General features: G+C 48.1%; 1 protein-coding gene and 1 long non-coding RNA gene across 2 annotated transcripts in view; both read left to right on the top strand.

Annotated features, from left to right (window-relative positions):
• PRDM16 (PR/SET domain 16) overlaps positions 1-21,685 on the top strand; it is a 294,806-nt gene that overhangs the window by 60,210 nt on the left and 212,911 nt on the right. The gene's annotated exons all lie outside the window — the stretch shown is intronic.
• On the top strand, positions 16,968-19,925 carry LOC138121318 (uncharacterized). The gene is made up of 5 exons (XR_011156156.1): positions 16,968-17,056; positions 17,222-17,354; positions 18,170-18,337; positions 18,452-18,527; positions 19,276-19,925. It is a non-coding gene; the product is annotated as an uncharacterized lncRNA (long non-coding RNA).

Raw genomic sequence — 21,685 nt, 5'->3', positions numbered from 1 at the left:
TACTTTGAGTTGCTGTACTTGTGGTTTGAGACTGTGCTTAGCTTTGTCCATATGAGGCCATTAAATCCCCTTAAATCACATGAATATGTTTTGGGCTACACACTGGTGAAAAATGAGGAATATGAATAAGCATTTTCAAGATCGTGACCTCCGTTTTCTAAAGAAACAAAGGTTGGTAAGAGATGGTTTGTACCTCCACTCATTTTATTTCTAGGATATGACTTCTTTTGGTTTGTGCTCCTGGATTTTTCGGATCCATCTTTGTGTGCAGGATTCTTCCCTCAGCTCACTGGCAGTTTCTTTAAATGATGTAAAAACAAAGGCTGAAATAAGAGCTGAGTTTGGGCAGATCCCGTACGACTCACACTTGGTTTGGTTACTTTGCTTTGACTCTGCTCCAGTGCAGATCTGTCTGCTCTAGCAACTTGTTCATGGCTTTATTTTTTACCCAAGCTTGCCCTGGTTTGGAACATAAGACAATTTATGCATTCTGAGCAGAACTGAAAATATTTTCCATGCGTTATAACAGTGACTCCTCAGCTGCAGCGTGGGTCATGCAGAGCCCGGCGTGTTAAGGATGCCAAAATCTTTGTAACCTTATTCCTGAGAGGCAGGGAAATCAAGGCTGCTTTCTTGCTTTCCTTCCTTTCTTGTTTGTGACACGAACCAGGGAAGATCTCTGTGGTTTTGGGTGATCTCACATCAATCTGAGATTCTTAAGGGCCGTTCTCAGGCTCTGGGAGTGCTCGTAGGGCAGTTTTAACCTGACCTCTCATAACTAAAGATCATGTTTTGCTCTCAGGGCTGAGCAGAGTGATCCTGCTGCCTGGAACCTGCTCCTGAGCAGGGCAGCTCAGGCCTTTTGCTGCAGGATAAGTTGGGGACATTAAAAAAGGATGAATTCAGTTTGTCCACATCAAAAACAGGGACAAAAGCAGCCATGAGAAGATGACCTGAAGTGGAGATGTGTGGTTGAAGCCCCAGGGCTGTGTTTTGCAGTGCCTGAGGGCTGAGGCTGGCATCAGATGTCCCCAGTGCCAGGAGTGGGAGTGCAGGTTTTGCTTTGTCACAGCCCTCTGATGGTGCTGGATCCACAAGTGCTCCTTCCTCCATCCAGGCCTCCCTCTGCTTCATCCCGAGGGGACAGGAGCCACCTGTGGTGGTGGCCTTGTGCCCGAGGCAACAATTTGGGACCCCCGGCTCTGCAGCCCCCCAGCTTGGCATGGGCTGGTGGGGAGGCTGAGGGCACCTCTGGCACCCCAAGAGTAATTCACAGAATCAGGGAATGGTTTGGGCTGGAAGGGACCTTAAAGCTCATCCAGTTCCATGGGCAGGGACACCTTCCACTGTCCCAGGGTGCTCCAAGCCCCGTCCAACCTGGCCTTAGACACTGCCAGGGATCCAGAGGGGCAGCCACGGCTTCTGTGGGCACAGAAACTCCTCACAAGCCTCTTCCTCCTGCTGGGAAGGGGCCCTGTGCCTTTCACCCTGCTGGATGCAGCTTTCCCATCCTGGGAGTGGGATTGAAAAATCCTGTGGAATCGTGTCTTTGGGTGCTTTTCCCTGTGGAATAAAGGTCACCTGTGGGGTGCGGGCACGCCTCACTCCCGTCCCGGCCCCTGCTCTGTGCAGGGCAGCCACGGCCCCTCACTCAGCGGCTCACGGGGGAATTCCTCCGGGATAATGGGCTGCGGAAACCGGAGTCGCTCAGCTGGAGCCACATGTTGTGCTGAGAGCATCCCGGGGCCGGGGATAGGGATGGGGTGGGATGGGGACGGGGAAGGGGAGAGGGATGGGGAGGGGGATGGAGGTAGGGATGGGGAGGGGGATGGAGACAGGGATGGGGATGGAGACAAGGCCGAGAGCAGGTCCGGGTCCGGGGATAGGGATGAGAATGAGGATGGGGGCAGGGATGGGGACGGGGATGAGGATGGGGATGGAGTCAGGCGCGTTCCCGCGGGGGCTGCCCCGGGGAAGGTGAGCCGGGGCTGCGGGGGCGGTGGGACCGGCGGATGCTGGGCTCTGCCCGCGGGTCCAGCCCTGCTGGGAAGGTTGGACAGGGCTGACTCGGTGCTGTCCCGCGGTACCGAAGTGCCGCCCGCGGGAGGCGCAGCGCCAGCGCCCGCGGCCGCCTAATTCAGTAAGTGCTGGGTGCCCGCTTTGTTTGTGTGGAGCTCGCAGCCCTATTGATGTCAAGCAGGCTGTTAAAAAGCATAATGACATGGCATTAGAGACCCCGAGAGCAATTAACAGGCTGCTTAATTAGCAAAAGGAATTAGAATTTGAGTGGCTGATCTTTGCTTAAAGACTTGTAAAAAAGCTGGAGCAGTTATCTGATTATGCATTGATCGCACGGCTAACCCTGTCCTTGGGTAATTCTCGTCCCTCCATTGTGGCCTGTGAATATACAACTGTTTAAATATTCTGACCTGCCCCGGGAGCTGGAGGGGAGCAGCGCTCGGGGGGCTGGGGAGGGCGGCCGGGGGTCCCCGGCTGGGCAGGGGGCTGGGGCTGAGGGTCAGCACACGGGGGTGGGAGCACCGAGGTTCGGCCGTGGCAGCAGGGGTGTCCCGGCAGCCAGAAGAGCTAAAAAAAGTGTCGAAAAAAGAGCTGCAAAAATGGGGAAGGGTCTGGAGGGGCCACAGGAGGAGCGGCTGAGGGCGCTTGGTGCGTTCAGCTGGAGGAGAGGAGGCTGAGGACAGAGCTCAGGGGGCTGCAGCTTCCTCACAAAGGGCAGCTCTGATCTCTGCTCCCTGGGACAGGGACAGGACCCAGGGAACGGCTGCAGCTGGGCCAGAGCAGGGTTAGGTTGGATTTTGGGAAAGGTTCATCCCCCAGAGGGTGCTGGGCACTGCCCAGGCTCCCCAGGGAATGGTCTGCCAGAGCTCCAGGAGCGTTTGGACAGCGCTGCCAGGGATGCCCAGGGTGGGGTTGTTGGGGGGTCTGGGCAGGGCCTGGATTGGACTGGATGATCCTGTGGGTCCCTCCCAGCTCAGGACATTCCATGGTTCCCTGTGCCTGGGCAGTGGCCAGGCCGGGTGCGTGGCCAGCCAGGTGGCACCTGCGTGTCACTGCCAGCAGGGCCATCCCTCGCCCATGGGGGGCTGCGTTCCAGGGATTTGGGCACTGGCAGGACCCCTCCGGCAGGGCAAGGGGCTGGTGTGGGATGAGGAGGAGAGGGAATGGATCAACTAAAGTGAGTTTCTCCCCAGGACTGAGCTGGGGCGGGTGGGGATGGAGCCCCCAGGGGTGCTTGGCCACTCTCCCTGCTCAGCTCCTGGCAGCCAGAGGAACCTCCAGGGATGGGTTTTTATACAAACACGCTCCCAGTGCATTGTTTGCTCTGCCTGCCGTGGGGTTTGAGTGACTCCGAGTGCGTCCTGACACTCTCCCTCCTCCAATAATTGTGGGATAGCAGCCGGAGCGGGAGCAGGGGAGGGCTGGTGGGGAAGGGGAGAAACGCGGGCACACCAAAGTGCTTGTGTTTATTTCTGGTGGTGTGTGCAACAGAACAAACACATTTAAAGAAAAGAAACCAGACCAGAGGAAAAAGCAAGTTATAAACCCTCCGTGCTGCTCTGAGAGCACTTCAGGGGCGGTGCTGGGGAAGGTCAGAGCCGCTGCTCACGGAATTTCTCTGGCTGTAACGTGGATGTGACACCTGCCTGACCTTGCTGTGCTTTTGGCAGGTGCTTCCCTATTACTGCGTGGCACCGAGTTATTAAAAAATCCATTAACGCCTGTGTTTGAACTCGCCAGAAGTCCACCTTCCCCAAATTCTTATTCACACACTTTTTCTTTCATATTCTCTTTGCTGCACATAATTTTTGGCTTATTGGGAAGATATAATTTCCCCGCTTCTCGATGCAGCAAACACATAAATTTTTATGGATTTGTGCGAGTGAGGAAAGCGAATTAACCTTTCCAAGGCAGGGAATTCTGCTGGAGCCAGTAGAGTTTTCATTGTTTTACTCGCAGAAGTTTTGTTTGACCCAAGCCTGATTGTGTTTAGTTCCTGTCAATTTTAGTTTGGAAATGCTAGTTCTAAACATAACCACCCAGTCACGAAAAGGCCACCATTGTTTATTGTTTTCCTTTTAATAATCTTATTTTTTCCTGTCTTCTAGATGGTTAAAAAGACAACAAAAATCAGCCCCATGCCCCCAGCTTAGTGGATTATACATCTATAGCAGTTTTTTTTCCTACAGATACTGTCTGGGAGTTGTGCTGTGGGATCCTCTAGCAGTGATCCAAGTTCCAGTGAGAGGCCGATGAGCTTTTAATGCTCTGCAATGAGTAAATTGTGCTCTGGGTTACAGTAAATCTCTGCTTACAGGGAAATTATTCTGTAGGGGAATATTTATTGCCTCGCTCTGAGTTAGTGTGAGAGAGATCAAATATGTGTTGTATTTCATGTTGTGTTTCATGCCACAGATTTGACTGAAATATTGGAGGATATTATCAGACTGAACTTAATCAGCTACTCCTTGGCTCACTGACCCCTCAGATTCCCTCCTTTCACACTTTTCCTGCTGAATGCAGCAGTTTTTTGTTTGTTTGTTGGATTTTTTTTTTTTTGAAGTGGGGTGGTTTCTGTTGTTGTCATCTTTGCCTTCTTTTTTTTTTTTTTTTTTGCCCTTAGAGGTACAAGTCCCTAAAATAGAAAGAGGAGGGAAATGCCTGCCTGCACTTGAGTTTTTCATATCAGGAGGCCGTGTGATGCAATTGCCAGGGAAATTTTGAAGCTGACATTCCAAGGTCTTGATCCAGACATCAGCTCCATGTAGGCAGAGCTCTGCACTCATGATTTAATTGGGATTTCTTGTGTCTTCAGGGATCTGTCCAGACGGGCACCAGGCTGCTATCAGAGAAAAGCCTCTGTTGCATACAAGCATTTCCCTCATCTTTCTACTTTAATGACATATTTCTCCCAGAAAAACGCTGAATCTTTTCCAATAACTGCTAAAGTGTATTTGAAACACAAAAATCTCATCCCTCCAGAGGCTTCCCTCACTGATAAATGGACTATTATGCTGTCCAGCCAAAGGAGATATTCATATCTCCCCAAAATTGAAAGAACATATTAATAACTGATCTTGTGTCTTAAATAAATTCCACATTAAGTCAGATAAAACATATTTTTAAGGAAAGGAAATGACAAGCCCACATTTGATACGCATCACTGGGTGAATGAGTGTGTAAAGTTATGCTTGTGTTTAAGCATTTGTGGGATGAAAAATGAACTGCTCCAGGCCTGCTCTTGCTTAAATCCTGGGGAACCTTTGACTTTCTCAAAGCCTTTACCCTGAAGGTAACCAGAATTTCTGATAAAGCTTTTCCTGAAGGTTGTTTCTGGTCATTAGGAGTTGGTTGTGAGAGGGAGAAGCAAACACCCAGCCCAGTAATACCCGACTCACACCTTTTCCTCCCGTGGAATTATTCTGGGTTGTCTCGGGCATTTTAACACGGTGTGAAAAGGTTCAAACATTAAAATTTGTATCTGGAGGAAAGAAAACTTGAAAATATCAACAGATGAGTAAATCACCTGATCCTACCTCACCCTGCAGTGCTGGTTTAGTGAGCAGGAACAAACTTCACCCTCAGTGCTTGCGTTGGTGCTGTGTTGCCTCTCTGAGGTCACTCTGTGGCACCGTCCCCCCCACGGAAGGGAACAGGAGCTGCCACAGCCCCGAGGCTGCCAGAGCTCCAGGAGAGCTTGGACAATGCTCCTGGGTACAGGGGGGGACTGTTGGGGTGTCTGTGCAGGGCCAGGGGCTGGACTGGATGATCCCTGTGAGTCTCTCCCAGCTCAGGATGTTCTGTGATTCCATCACTCTGTTATGAAATGTTTAAAGCAGACGTTGCAGCTTCTGCTTTTCTCTGGATTGTTTTGCTGGGAATGGCAGGAGGTGGCACATGGCACCTCAGGGCTGCTGCAGGGGCTCAGGGCAGTGTCCTTGTCACCCCCTTTCTCCTGTCACCCCCTTGCTCCTGTCACCTGGCCAGCAGAACTGTCCCAGCTGTGCTGCTCTGCCTGCCCAGCCTGACCTCACCTGTCCTTGCTCCTGCCAGGTGGGGCTGAGCCTCTGAACCCTCCCTTTGGCTGCTCCCCTTATCTCTGCACCTTCAGGGCCAGCCAGGCCACAGCAGAGCGAGTCCTTTTAACTGATCTGGTGATTTCTGTGGGGATAATTTCACAGCACCAGTGAAATCAGCTCCTGGGGCTATCTGGAGAGGGAACGGACAGGCAGTGGTGTTAAAGCTCAGGTTCAGTGGCACAGGAAGGATGTGGAGCTTCTGGAGAGAATCCAGAGGAGGCATCAAGGTGATCAGAGGGATGGAGAAGCTCTGCCAGGAGGAAAGGCTGGGAGAGTTGAAATTGTCCAGCCTGGAGAAGAGAAGGCTTTGGGATGACCTCACTGTGGCCTTCCAGTGCCTGAAGGAGATGATAAGAAACATGGAAAGAGACTATTTACAAGGACAGGAAAAGGGGGAATGGGTTCAAACTGCCAGAGGAGAGGGTTAGATGGGATATTTGGAAGAAATTCTTCCCTGGGAGGGTGGGGAGGCCCTGGCACAGGGTGCCCAGAGAAGCTGTGGCTGCCCCTGGATCCCTGGCAGTGTCCAAGGCCAGGTTGGACATTGGAGCTTGGAGCAGCCTGGGATAAGTGGGAGGTGTCCCTGCCCATGGCAGGGGGTGGCACGGGATGAGTTTTCAGGTCCCTTCCAACACAAACCATCCCAGGACTCTGTGATTCCCTGTGGTATTCATTCACTCAGGTGTTTTGTTTCTTTATTGGCTCTTTTTATTAATAGTTGCCCACACACTTTGTGCTCTCTGGGGGAGCAGAGAGAAAAATGGGAGCAAAATTCCAAACAGTGCAAGTTTCGAGACAGGAGGGAGGGAATTTAAATTGAGTTGGTGGACTCATGCCGTTGTAGGTAATCTTGACCTAATTAGTCTAATGGAACATAGTCCAGCACTGAGCATCTGCACTCAGATTTTTCAAGAAGTAAAGATTAAATTTAAAGAGATTAGGCAACCTTTTTTTATTTTTTCTTCTTTTTTTGCCCCCCTCTGCAAGATATTAGCTGTTGAAAAATGACAAAAATGTCCTTAAGCCTCTCTGAAGGAAGGGTGACCAAACAGGCTGCCTTTTGTTTGGGCCCGGAGCTCGCTCGCGAGCGGGGAGAGGTGGTGTCCGGTCACCGTGTGTGGGACCCAGGGACATGACTTATCCATGGCCAGCAAAGCGAATCAGCCCCGGGAATTAGCAGGGAGATTAGGAGTCGGAGTTGCCAGTGCAGCAGGGAAAACACTGGCCACCCACCAGGCCTGCTGGAGAGAGGAGTTTGGGAAAGCTTTCTCTAAACGAGGGGAAAAACCAGGCTGATATCCCCAGGGCTGGTGGGAAGGAGCCCTGGGCTTGCTGTGTAAGCACTGACCTGCTCTAAAGGTGTGGGACAGAGGCCACTTTGGCTTCTGCCTGTTCATGTGGCCTCTGAAATGAACTCAAGTTCCTAAATCTCACCTTTGGGGGTTCTGAGAGCTTCGGACAGGCTGAGAGCCCTGGGGATGTTCAGCATGGAGGAGAAGAGGCTCCAGGGAGAACTTGTTGAAGCCTTCCAGTACCTGGAATGGCTTAAAAATGAAAGAGAGGGGATTTTTATATGGGCAGATAGTGACGGGATTAGGGGGAATGGGTTCAAACTGAAAGAGGGGGAATTCAGGTTGGATATTTGGAAGAAATTCTCCCCTGTGAGGGTGGGGAGGCCCTGGCACAGGGTGCCCAGAGAAGCTGTGGCTGCTCCTGGATCCCTGGCAGTGCCCAAGGCCAGGTTGGACAGGGCTTGGAGCAGCCTGGGCTAGTGGAAGGTGCCCTTGCCATGGCAGGGGGTGGCACTGGGTGAGCTTTAAGGTCCCTCCCAGCCCAAACCTGCTGTGATTCTTCAAGACAGGCACATGGAAATGGGAAATTTCTAAAGTGTCTGCATCAGGAAGGAGGTGAAGGTGGTGATTTTGGAGATGGCCAGTTGCTAATCTATTAATGTTCAGTTTGAGGGGACAACAGCTACTCATGAATGTGCAATGCTGTGGGGAGTTCAAATGATGATTGTCATTCTCAGTCCATGGTATTGTCCTAAAAATGTTCCTCTTGTTCCTGGCTGGGGCCTGTGTGAGTCCTGTGGACCAAGGATGAAGCAGGACATGTCAAACCTGACTTAGAGAGGCTGGATGGATTTTACCATCCCAACCAGTAGAAATAATCAGATTTTCTAATAGTGCTCCTGAATGAATTCTCCTATTGCCTGTCTGTGTTCAGGCATTAGAACCTCAAATCATCTCAGCCAATGCCAACATGGATTTTTTTTTTAACATATGGTGATTTTCATAGATTTATTTTGGTTGATTTGGGTTTTGAGGGCTGGCATTAAACTACACCAGCATCTGAGGATCGCTGGTAATTAGAGGGGTTGTATTGCCTGATAGGAGCCAGGTATTTCCATGTTACCTACAATCCCCCAAAGAGGTGAAGCACAGAACTGCAGCACAGCTCTTTTTCAAATTTCAGCAGAAACAATGAGACAGAAACAGGCAACCTGAACCTTCCTTTTACCTGCTGGTTAAAAATAAGCTTCATTTCCTTTTCCCTGAAACGAGAACCTCAGAGAAACATCTCAAAGCATTTACCTCTCCCTGCTCTGTCCCTGCTGATGATCTTCAGACCCTGGCAATCAGAAAATGCAGCAGCCCTGGCTGCAAACTTAGTTCTCTGCTCATTCCTTTCTCTGCTTTGTTTTCCCTGATTTGAAATTTCAACCCTTCGGAGAGATTTAAATTCTAGAAATCGTTGCATTCAACAAAAAAATCTCAGGTGTACTTTACACCCCTCCCTTAAATTCTCTCCTTGCAAAAAATATTGGCTGTTTTCTGCTTTACTGATCCTGCTCGACTGGGGTATGATGTCTGCCATCATATCCCAAAAATATATATGGCAGTGGAGTGGAGGCACTCGGTGTGAGGCTGTGCTGTCCAGAGAAAGGAGAGCTGCTCTGCCAGAGATAAATTCCCCGTGAGATGTTTGTTGTTGGGAGGTGTTGATGTGAACGTCAAGGTTATGGCATGGGGAGGGCACCCTGCTCAACAAACCTGGGGTCAGTGCTGGCCCCAGCTGCTGTCACTGGTTCCCAGTAGCTCATTATTGAGACAAGTGACCTGGGAAGCTTCTAGGAATGGTTTTGAACATGTTTAATCTCTCAGTTTTGTAGGTTTTGGTTCACTTTTCTGCACAGCTTTGAGCTTCCAGGCTCTGTTGGGCCACGAACAAAGCAAGGGTGTCTCAGTTCAGAAAGTGTTGTTAGTTGTTAAAAACCTGGTGAGAAACCCTCTTGATGTAGCAGATTTTGTGGGATCTGGAAGGATTTTAGTTATCCCAGATTGTTTTAAGGCTCTGTCTTCTAAGGTGGGAAGGTTGTGAGACCCTGAGCACTGCACCCTCAGTCCCACAGGTGAATTCTCACCTATGCCTGCTCTGTCCCCAAAATTTATCAGTGCAAAAGAACAAGGAGTGTTCACAGCACCTTTATGAAGTCCTAATTCTATCAGCAGGGTTTTCTTTTTTATTAACAAACCCCTTGACTTTGAAGCCTCAGCTCAAACACTCCTTGACCTTTCCAAGTGAATCGGCGAGACACCGACCATGTGAGGTGGGTCATATGGAACAGATTTAGATACAAACTCATATCATCCCACCAGAGGAATGCAAAGTCCCTCACGATCCCTTCCACAAAGCTGCATCATGTGTGTGAGATAAATCCAAGGGACACAAGGGGCTGCCAGACAGCCCAAAGGACAATAACTTTGCTATCTCAAACCAAACAGGCAGCGCTGCCCGCAGATTTCCCTCTTAAAGGTGTAGCAACTTCTGCCCTGCCACTGGGAATTGCTGGGTGAGGGTGTCAGGCAGGGGAAGGAACAGGGATTTGTTGCTGGTTTGGGTCTGTGGTGGTCTGGCAAAATGTGTAATCATGAGCATGAAGGTGCCTCTGGGAAGCTGTGCCAGGTTTTAAGAGGTTGGAAGCATTAAGTTCAACTTTTTTCTGAATCCTGGAGCATCCTAAAAGAAGCTTCCACCAGCTCTTGTTTTATAGAACAAATCTACAAGAGTGACAAGGGCTTGGCAGAGAGTTTGGAGGTGAATTTTCTCCTGTGCTGAAATATGACCTCTCATAAAGGAGAGGTTACATGGGAGGTGTCCTGTGCTGAGAAATGCATCTTACAGGCCTAAAGGAAATATACCTTATGGGCTTGAGGGAAATACATTTTATGAGCCTAAGGGAAACACATCTTATGGGCCTAAGAGAAACACCTCTAACTGCCCAAAAAGAAATACAACTTCTGGGTCTAGGAGAAATACATCTCACAGGCCTAGGAGAAACACATCTTATGGGTCTAGGAGAAATACATCTTATGGGCCTAGCAGAGGCACGTCTCACAGGCCTAAGAGAAATGCATCTTAGAGGCCCAAAGAAAACACATTTTACAGGTCTAAAAGAAACTCATCTTATGGGCCTAAGAGGAACACATCTCCAAGGCCTAAGAGAAATATCTTAAGGCCTAAGGAAAACACACCTTACAGGCCTAAGAGAAACACATCTCCCAGGCCTAAGAGAAACACATCTCCCAGGCCTAAGAGAAAACACATCCTGCAGGCCTAAGGGAAATAGATTTTGCAGTCCTAGGGAAGTATAAGCCCATGACAACTGCTCAGGTGTGCTGTGGAGCAGAGGAGACAGAGTGGGAGCTGCCAAGGTTCAAAGCACCATCCAGTTCAGTGCTCCAGGTGTGCAGGGAGAGATGTGGATCCTCAGAATGTCCCCAAAACCTGGCCCTGTTTTGGGATGTGCTGCCTGTGTAACTCCTCTACACAAAACCTCTCTTTTTTAGGGGCTCAGTTGAGGGATGGGGCAGCTCTTGTTCATTTGTCATCATCTCGTTTGTTTTGGTGACACTGAGTAAAGATTCTTCAGATTTCAGAAAATCTGCTGAGGTAATACAGCTATTATTTATTATCTTACTCATTCCCAGTCTATTAACAGGAAGAACATCTTTAAACCTTTAGGCAGCAGTTCAGCTGATGGGGACAATTTCCTGCTGTCTCACTTTGTGCAGGAGGAGCTGCTTCAGCAGGAAAGGTTGACAGTCTGCAGGCCCTGGTGATTAAGACATTTTTCCCCAGTGAAAAAAGGAAATGACATCTTCCCTTGGGAAGGGGAGGAGGAGCTACACAACAGAAAACCATTATGGTCACCTTGTGCTGCTCCTTTTGATGGAACCCACAAATCCAGCAGACAGAGATAGTGCTGAAGGCTTTGACAGAGGCAAAGCTTGAGGCAAACCCACTCTTTAGCGTTTTATTTGACACTGTGACTGTGCAAGCACTTCCCTGCTCAGTCTCAAGGTCCTTTATGAACTCTCCTCTAAATTTCCCATGGATTTTTAAAGGAAGAATAGATGTCTAATACCAGTGGTGTGTCTGAAAACCCAAAATGTGATGCCCAAATGCCATTTAGGCACTGAATAACAGCTGGAGTTTCCTGAAGATGAGTGTGTGCCCTGGGTGTGGACTTCTGTTGGAAATCCAGCCACCAGTGGGGACCACCAGGGCACAGCCCTTGGGCAGCTGGGATCCTGTTGGGAATGCTGAACTCTGTGACCTGATTTTTACTGGTGAAAAGTAGGAAAAACTGAACATCAGGCTTGAGAGACAGAACTTTGCAAGTTTAGTTTGAATCATAGAAAGTTTGGGTCAGAAGAGACGTTAAAGGTCATCTCTTTCCAACCCCCTGCCATGGGCAGGGACACCTTCCACTAGCCCAGGTTGCTCCAAGCCCCAATGTCCAGCCTGGCCTTGGACACTGCCAGGGATCCAGGGGCAGCCACAGCTGCTCTGGGCACTCTGTGCCAGGGCCTCCCCACCCTCACAGGGAAGAATTTCTTCCCAATATCCAAGCTAAACCTTCCCTCTTTCAGTTTGAACCCATTCCCCCTTGTCCTGTCACTCCAGCTCCTGGTTCAGAGTCCTTCTTCCTCCTCTGTAGCCCCTTCAGACCCTGGGGGGTGCTCTGAGGTCTCCACACAACCTTCCCTTTTCCAGGATGAACATTCCCAGCCCTCTCAGCCTGGCTTCATAGGGGAGCTGCTCCAGTGCCCTTGGGAACTTTGTGGTCTCCTCTGGGGTTGCTCCAACAATTCCATGTCCTTATCCTGGGGGCACCAGAACTGTTTGCAGTATTCCAGGTGGGATCTCACGAGAGCAGAGTAGAGAGAATCCCCTCCCCTGACTCCCTGAGAGGTGTCAGGTGCTTGAGCAACCTCATTCTTCATTCCCTTATTTCTGAGCTCTTTCCTTCCAAGTGCTTTTGCCTTAGGACTCCACAGCTCTGACCTCCAGCACCAACATTAGACCTTTAATTACGTCTGCCAGACAAATGTGTCACCTTCAACTTATTTTAGTGGTGTCTGAGCCTCCCTGGGCCAGGGTGCTGGGAGGTTCAGGGCTGACAGTGCCCTGAGCACGGAGCATTTGAAGCTGTTCCTTGCCTAATCACCCCTGTAAAGGTGGTGCTTTGCCCTTAAATTAATCAGCAGGGCTCGTATTTAAGCAACAATGATACCTGTATTTGTTTTTTTCCCTGAGATTACAGACCTCTCTCTCATCCATGGTAAGCTGGATTCTGCTGTTTATCTGATTTGTGGGATTTTAATAAGTTTGGCCTGCACGAAAGTAAACATGTGCTTGACCTTGAGCAGAACAGAAGAGGAGCTAAAGCCCCCGTTGGTGTTGCTGACAAAGCAAACGGTTTAAACATGGAAATCAAAATTCTATTTCCCTTCAGTATTTCTCCTGGTTTTAGTTAAGCTATGGCAGAAGAAAAATACAGCTCGGGCTACATCTGCACCAATCCTCAGATTATTAATATTCCTATTAAAGAGCAATGAGGATAAAGAGCAAATGGGCAAGAATAGGAATTTCCTTTGCTTGCTGGCACTACGGCATAAAACATTATTAAGATGATTTGTTAAATAATAGAAAGGGTTTTTCATTTCCTAATTTTCCAGCTGCAGCTAAAGCTATCTCCCGGCAACCCGCTTCTCATTCCTTAATATTTAGACTTATGGACCAATTTGAGAGTATTTTCTTTCCTGCTATGATTAATGCTCCTGTGAAACAATGTCATCGCCAGCCATCCACCTACCCTGTCAGCCTGGCATCAGCCTGGCTGTGCTCTGCTGTAATTTATGGCTTCAGCCAGTAATTTGCAAATCTAATGTTGGGGAGGCTATGAGGATGTGAAATTTGAATGCTTTCCCCTGATTTGGTAAATATCTCCCCCATTAGTGAAACAAATGGCACAGGGATCAGACATCATCTCCAAGGCTCGATAAATATTTTATCAGCCATAATGGAAATTGTCAAATTGATCTAATTGTACAATACGTTATCAACAAGATATCAAAGTTGGACATGGCCTCTGCCCTTGTCTATCATTTGCAGGCTTTTGTCTTCGATTGCCTCTTCCTGGGAGGAAAGTAGGGAAGTGCAGAGTTCATTGCAAAGTAGGGGCAATAACAGAGCCACTGAATATCCATTTAGAAGATAAATTCTGGAGAAATAATTAACTCTCCCCTGCTTGACTATAAAGTAGGACTGCAGAGGGTTCATGTAAATCTCCCAAATGGGAACTGGGATTTTTATGTTGAACCCATATCCATTGATCTCATACATAAAGGGAAATTATCCATCACGGATACTGCTTTTGGGGGAACATTCATGGCTTTGTTCCTTTAAGAAGAGGCTGAATGGATTCAAAAGCGAATTTTAGTTGTCTGGCAGCAGCTAGGGGGATGATTTAATTAATTTATTTTTAAAAATTTAGGAGTAAAATGACCTGACTTTAGCTAAAATTAAATGTAATTCTTAGTCTGCTTGCAAATGGTCAGCCACAGGAAATCCAAAGTTGTAAATAATGAAAGATTTATTTGCATGTCTGATGTTAACAAGATAAAAGTAGAAGACTTTGCCACGTTAATATTCATTCTTGTAGAGTTGCCTTGTTGAACTTCAACCTATAGAGATGCTTGATTTAACAGAGCTGTAATATTTTACAGATATTTTGGGAGTTTTTTTGGCGGGGAGGGAGTCCCATCCACTAATAGAGAAAAACCCATTTACATAAAAATGCTGGGGACAATTTCTCATTTCAGAATTCCCAGAAAAGTAAGGAGGGGTGAGGGTTCCTCTGCTTGGGAGAGTGAGAGGAGAACTGGGATGTTCTCTGCAGCAGATCCAACCAGGCAGCCAATATCCTGAGGGGTTTGGAGGCAACTGGAGTCTGATGGAGTAAATTCCTGATATTTCTCAAGGTGGAAAGCCCTGTCACCTTTTCTTTCAGAAAGCACTCCGTTTGCAGCCAGCCTGTTAATATTTAATGGCTTGGGACACAGGAAGGGACCCGGGCTGTGCACAGAGTGTGTGACTGGTCAACCATGCCATGGCTTTTTTGTTCATATTAATTTTTCCCCCCAATTATGCATGGTCTAGGAGCCAGAGGATCAGTTTTCCTCTGTGCCTCGGGCTGTTTATTGCTAAAAATGAGGATGTCACTCCTTCCCTGCTGCAGTGAGGGTGTGGACATTGCCCAAGTGCTCAAGACCTTTGAACTCGAGGTGCAGAAGAAATGGAAGAGTCTTCCTTTCTTTTCCTTGACATTGTTTGGGTCTCAAAATACCCAAATGTGTCCCATTCTGGAAAACCAGCTGAAGGATGTCAGTGGCCTTTCCAGAGCTGGAATATTTAAACATGTTCTTGGATGCAGCCCTTGGTTATGTTTCTCATTACATCTCTTGGAGGCTTAAAGAGAGGGTCCACACTCAATGTTTTTGGTTTCCTGTCATTTTGAATAAAAACAAGGGGGGAGAATGTGGTATCTTAATAGGAACCTTGAGTAAAAGTAGCTTTAGGTAGCAGTGCCTTTGAGGAATCGCTTCAAGTTCAAGCTAACAAGCTGCAAACATCCTGCAATGCATTTTCTGCTGTGAAGTCGCTCGGGTGCAGCAACTTTCGGCGTCGTAAATGGGGACCAGAGGTACCTGGCAGCGTGTGTGGAATTAGAGTCCATTTCAGCATGTTAATAACGGAGCACAAGTAAGATCACAATGTTCATTAACTCAGTGAAGGGTAAAAGGGGCTGTTTTAACCAAATACAGCACACACACGAGCCAGACCAAGGGGCTTCAAGGCAGCCCCGTAGCCTCGGGGTCGTTGAATCAAGAGAGTTTTTAAACATAAGCCATATGCTTGTTCTTTCTTCCAAATGCTCTTTGAAAGTCCACGTTCAGCTCTCCACCCCTGCTCCCCGTGTCCTGTGAGCATGGGAGTTGTTTGGTATGGTTTGCTCCAAAGGACTTCTGGATATGATTTTTTTTTTTTTCTTTTTTTTTTAAAGTTTTTTTCCAAACAGGATCTGAGCTTGATGGAGTGATAGCTCCACAGATAGTATCAAGATCCTGACATTATTCAGAATGTTTTAAAATAGTGGATTTGGATGGCTTCAGGCTCTGTTGTGTTGCAGCATAGTAAGAAGTGGGTGTAATTCAATTTTTGCTGAAGAGGTGACACGGCTCCGTATTTCCCTGGCTCAGTCTATGCACACTCATTTTTGGAGCAATGTTTTCCTAGGTTTGTTTTCACCAGGGCTGTAAAAATAAGAAATTAGTGGCCACCTTGCCTTGTCTGGCAATGCAGGTGAATGTGAAGCCTTTTTTTTGTGAATTATTCATTCCCTTGAAAATTTATTTGCTAAATACCAAACCCATGCAGTGCAGGGCCTTGTAAAGAAAGAATAAAGGAGATTTTATTTGGCATTACAGCTTTTGACAGTTTTTTTAGCCAGGCTCAGCCAGGAGCCAAGTTCCTTTATGTCCTTTAGGGCGACCAGGGAGTGAGGAGGGCCAAGGTGAGTGGGATGAAGTGTCTGATCCTGGTCTTGCATCGGGAGTCTGGGTCAGAATATCCTGATTTTCCAACACAGGTTGGTTCGGATCCCGTGGTCCTGAGTGCGTTCATTCCCTTCACCTCTACCACTCGTGGTCAAGGAGTAGCTGAGAACTTGCCCACTCTTCCCTGTCCTCCCATCTCCCAGTGCCAACTTCCATGAAGATCCACACTTGTGACTTTGTGGTGGAGGGAAGGTTTGAGCCATCAAATCCCAGTTATGGGTCCTTTTTTGGTCTGGCTGGAGGCTGACTCATTCCCAGTCTCCTGCCCTCTGCCCATTGTGCTCTCTGGAGCACCTCAGGAGCCTGCAGTGTTTTGTGTCTCTCTGCACACACACAGAGCACACAACCATTTCCCCTGAACGATTCAGGTGGGTGTGAGCAAGCCCAGATTTCTCACTGGTGACCTGCACTTCAGCTCGCTTTGGTGAGGTATCTGCTCCCAGGTTCGTGCAATCCTTTTCCTTCCATCCCATGCACACTCCCACTTCCAAATCAGCAGACCTAAGATTTTTATCTGCCGTGGCTTCTGGTGAGAGGAAAAAACCCAGTTGTTCTTAAACATTCATTTTCTAGGCCAACAATAACCGTGGCCTAGACGAATAACTCCCTCCTAGTTCCTACAGAGCAAAGTGTTAGACTACACAGACAGTGAGGTCATTCATAGTCACCATTGTTTCTTGATAACCCAATTAAGAAAGTGCAATTTATCTCGCCTGTTTCCATTTAATTATCTAATTTGTCTGCCCAGCCGGGGTAGTTATCTCCCCTGCACTCTGGGGTTGCTCTCCGGCCTCGGCCGTGCTCCGGCAGCGCTCCCCAGGTGCTGCTCATTCCTTTGACCTATAGCCAGGGCCAGTTATAAATCAGGGGGGTGGAAAGAGCCATCACCTCCCTCTGCCTTCCTTTATCATTAGTGGGGAGAAATGTGTGTGCTGGATGGAGAGGCACGGTGCTATTGCCCTCCTGCTAATCCCAGACCAAACTTTAATAAAGGTATTTTATAAGGCTTCTGTTTAGGATGGCTTGGCAAAAAAAAAAAAAGCTTGGTGTGTGAGGAGAGGGGTTTGTCAGGGTGGGTGTTCGACAGCAAAGGGTCGAACCCACCATATTAATATCCACTGGAAGAGTTACTAATACCTGTAATCCTGATATTAACAGGCTCTAATGGATGCTGTGTGTGGCAGATCTTCCCTGAGATTTGCTCTGCTGCCAGGTTCACTCTGGATCAGGGCAACCCCTGGGATCAATCCAGATCAAGGACTGCCCTGGGGAGAAGGACTTGGGGGTGCTGGTGGGTCACAGGCTGGAAATGCTCCAGCCCAGAACCTCGCTGAGTCCAGGGCTGATCCCACAGCCTTGATCCCACGGCCTGGGCAGCAGGAAAGGGGGGATTCTGCCTCTCTGCCCCACTCAGGTGAGAGCCCACCTGCAGAGCTGCCGCCAGCCATGGGGCCCAGCACGGGAAGCTGCTGGAATGGATCCAGAGGAGGCCAAGAGGATCAGAGGGATGGAGCAGCTCTGCTGGGACGAAAGGCTGGGGGAGTTGGGATTGTTCATCCCGGGGAATTTCAGAGGCCCATTCTCTGCAAGGCCCGCCCTCAAACGTGCTGCAAACCCTTATCAGAGATAGAACCAGCTCAGAGGTTTTTGTTCTGGGTGGAGATCTAGAGGCCAGAAAGCATCTTTTGGGGCTTAATGTAGTGAAAATGAGGCACCTGAAAAACGCTCCTGGGTAGGGATCAGAGAACATTTCATTTTTTTCCCTGTCCTCACGTTGCTGTGTAAGTACAGCAGCAGTGACCTCGAGTACTTTCAGTTCTGGTTTTTGGGAGCCAGGGACATCCACCCTTCCGAGGGTGCTGGGCGTGTGTGTGTTTTCAGTTTTGTTCTGAAGTTGTTTGAGCTGCTGCTGTTTCTCAAGAGGTGTGTTCTGTGCTACTTGAAGTTAACCATGAACTGTGCTATCTGCTGATAGCTCAGGGATTGTGTTTGCTTTGCTCCAGTCCTGTGCAGTCCAAGCAGGTGGACAAATACCTCAGCAGGGTTTGGCTCTGTTTGTGTTGTGGTGTGTGTGGGTTTCCTCCTCTCTCCTCTCCACCCCTTTAGCCCTGGAGCAGAGGAGCTCTTGCGCTTGCAGGGGTGCAGGCTGGGTCTTGCTGAATCATGTTTAGAGAAGAGTTTAGCAGCACAATCAGAAACTTGGCGCTCTGCAGGGGTTTCCAGCAAATCACTGAGAGCTCTGGCTCACGAGCTGGCCGAGGGAACGAGGAGCAGGTATTTGAATTTATCCCACACATCAAGCAGTGAGGCTCTCCTGCCATGTTTGTAGCGTGTCATAATTCAGCGTAACTCTGTGATTCCGTGTAATCTGCGCTCTCCTTTTGACAGGGATTACCAAACCACGTGGCTGAAGCAGCCTGTTGGGAAATGCCTCTGGAGAAGTTTCTGAATGTGCTGATTTCGTGTTGTGTATCCTCAAATCCTTGGGCATTTTGTTAAGGAATGGTTATAACGCACTGATAACCCTGTGCATCCATAGCTGTGCGTGCCCCAGGGGCTCCTGTGTCTGCCCTGGGGCTGTGCAAACATTGGGAAGATTCACACCCAGTGTGCACAGAGAAGGAGGGAATGCCCATGGGATTTCAGGCTGGATGTGGTATCCTGTCATCACCGTGGCCAGAATTCCCAGGGGATGAATTCTCTGCCTGGTTTTCTCTGATTGTTGTTGGTATAAGGGTCCTGTTAACAATTCAGTTTTATTCCACACTGGATCTGCGTGTCTGGAAGTTCCTGTACCTATTCCTCTTTTCCAAGAGGAATTTCAGCTACTTTACTGTAAAATGTAAAGAACTAAAAGCAAGACAAAGCACTGCAGTGGAAATCACTCCACCAACAATGACTGAGATGTTTATTCCCATATGAAGAGCAGGTTTAGGTGATTTGATCCTGACCCATATTTTGTCCAGTGGGATAAAACCTTCCTGCTGGGTTCATAATCCCTTGCAGTTGGTGGCAGAAATCCTGAATTTTCCTGGTGTGTGTAAGAGTAGAAGCAGGGTCAGAAATAATCAAAGATCTTCTGGGCCTCAAGTTTTGCTTCATCCTTTCAGGATGATATTTCTTGGATGTTTTCATATGGCTGAATAGGAGGATAGATGGGTGACTGGCTGGCTGGCTGCTGGGAATGTGATGAAATCCATTTTCTCCCACAGGAAGAAGTACCTCTGCCACCAAAATCAGGTGCTCTAATGTCTGATGTGCCATTTCACAATGATTTGTGACCTTCAGCTGTCCTGGAATCCAGGCTATCCAGAAAATTGTTCTGTTTGGGGTGTACCTGAAGTGAAACCCCCAAGGGTTGTCTTTGCACCTGTAGTTTGATTTTGTGCTTTGTGGCATCATCTGTTGAGTGGGGAAAATATTTTTAAACCCTGACATCTTTGTGTGTTTCTCCTGGATGATGATTTTTAGATCAAATATTGATTCTGTGAGAAGCCATCAGCCACTGTTTGTTATTCTCTGTTATTCAAAAGGTCCAGCCCAAGCACTGTTTTGTGGTGGTGTCTGCAGTGACCAAGCCCAGGTCCCTGCAGGGAATTTTGGAAGGTGTAGCTCTGGATTTTGGCAGCATTTTTGCCATGGACCTGCAGGAAGGAAGCTCAACAGCAAAAAGCTGAAATGAACTGTTTGAGAACCCAAAGCACTGAGTGTGACTGACCCAACCATTCAGCACAGGCTTAAAATATCAAATATGGTCAGGGAAAATCTGTTGGCAATAGGGGCCAAGTGTGTGGTATCTTTCTCTGAATCCACACCGGATTTTGGATCCAAAAGCAGAGGATCCACTCATTGTGTCCCTCATGATCACACTCCTTTCCAGGAATAAGAGAATCACAGAATGGGTTGGGTTGGAAGGAACCTTGAAGATTATTCAGCCCCACCCCCTGCCATGGGCAGGGACACCTTCCACTATCTCAGGTTGCTCCAAGCCCCATCCAACCTGGCCTTGGGCACTTCCAGGGATCCAGGGGCAGCCACAGCTGCTCTGGGCACCCTGTACCAGGGCCTCACCTCCCTTCCCAAAGTAAAGAATTTCTTCCTAAAAACCCGAACCAACCAACCCAAACCAACCCCCAAAACTTAGAAAGAGCTCAAGGGCTCTTTTAGCCTCTTAGGGGATGACACCCAGCAGATTCGATGCAAATGTTAATTCACAGAGTCCAAGAGCAGAGTTTTGGGGCTTGCTGGCCGTGCAGAAGTTGCTGTCTGACCCTCCATGAGCATCTTATTTAATCCTTCTCCCCCTGCTCTCCCTCCCCTGTCATTCTGGGGAGCCACAGGGGTGAAATCTGCCTCCTCTTTCATGGCAGAAAGCCTGGGAAGGATCCTGTGCTCGTTTCCATTATGATAAAAGACAAAACAACTAAATTAAATTGGAAGCAATCTCTGCATTACACAAGTCTGCATACTCCAAAATTCTCAAAACAAAAGAGGTGCAGGGGAAGCCAATCACTATTGGAAAGGAGGAAAAAAGTGTCTCTGGACTAGAACTTTTACTGTTCCTTAACTCAGAACTGAAATATTTTAACTCCTCCACAACCAGAGCTGTAGAAAGAGCAAAGCCAGGGAAGTGGCACCGAATGTGGACATTCCCTGGGTTTAGAGCTGATAGGGAATGACATCACTGCAGAGCAGAGCTGCCCCCAGTTGCTGTCAGGGCCTGCTGCAGCGGGGCTGTCTGGAGCTGCAGTTTGCAGATGTTCACAGGGAGATGTGGTCGCCAGCCAGAGGGAAAAACTTGGCAGGGGAAGGATGCCGAGGAAATCCAAACTGTCTTCCAGCACTCAGATTCTTTTTACCCTTAAAAAAAAAATTTAAAAAAAAGAAAAAAAAGAAGGAAAAAAAAATGGTTGAAACTTTGAAAGACTAGACTATTATTTGTTATGGTTAAATTGGCCACTGACCCACTGGCACAGAACACAAGCTTTTGCATAAAGTTGTTGCTAGATTTTATTTCCTTGGTAATGGAAGAATGGAAAAGTTCCCTGCTCAGGTGTCTTGCCTCATCCGATTTAATTATTTTAAGCAAAAAGGGGAAAAAAAAAAAAAAGGTGGGGGTGTGGGTGGGAGGGAATTCCTTGGGGCTCAAGTCACAATGTTATTATCAATTCAAATTCAGCTTTTCTGTCCCTTCACTCAGGATGGAACCTGATCTCATGAAACAGAGCTGCTCTACCTGCTGCTGTGTGTGCTCACGTGCACTGAAAATTGTTGTTAATATGTCCAACCTTCTTTAATCTATGCTAAAAATTAATGGAATTACCTTACATTGTTTTTGTTATTTTACATTTAAATAATAAATATTATTTGCATAACTGAACTTTCAGCCTTTTCGAAGACCACATCTGGTCTTTGCTGCCTACTGGTGAATTAAAGTTTGAAAGGGCCACAGGAATATCAGGTCACAGGATACCTTAAACACATTGTTAGGAAAACCTCTGCCAAGGTGACACCTGGGATCTTTGTGGAACTCTAAGCTCAGTGTTCAGGGCAGGGGAAGCTCCGTGGGATTCACTGACCGGATGGGATGCTCCCAGGAAATGTGCTCAGCACTTTGCAGGA

Source organism: Aphelocoma coerulescens, chromosome 21, assembly GCF_041296385.1.
Source record: "Aphelocoma coerulescens isolate FSJ_1873_10779 chromosome 21, UR_Acoe_1.0, whole genome shotgun sequence".
In the NCBI taxonomy this organism is placed as follows: domain Eukaryota; kingdom Metazoa; phylum Chordata; class Aves; order Passeriformes; family Corvidae; genus Aphelocoma; species Aphelocoma coerulescens.
Note: the sequence above shows the minus strand (reverse complement) of the source record. Positions and strands in the feature narration are given on the sequence as shown.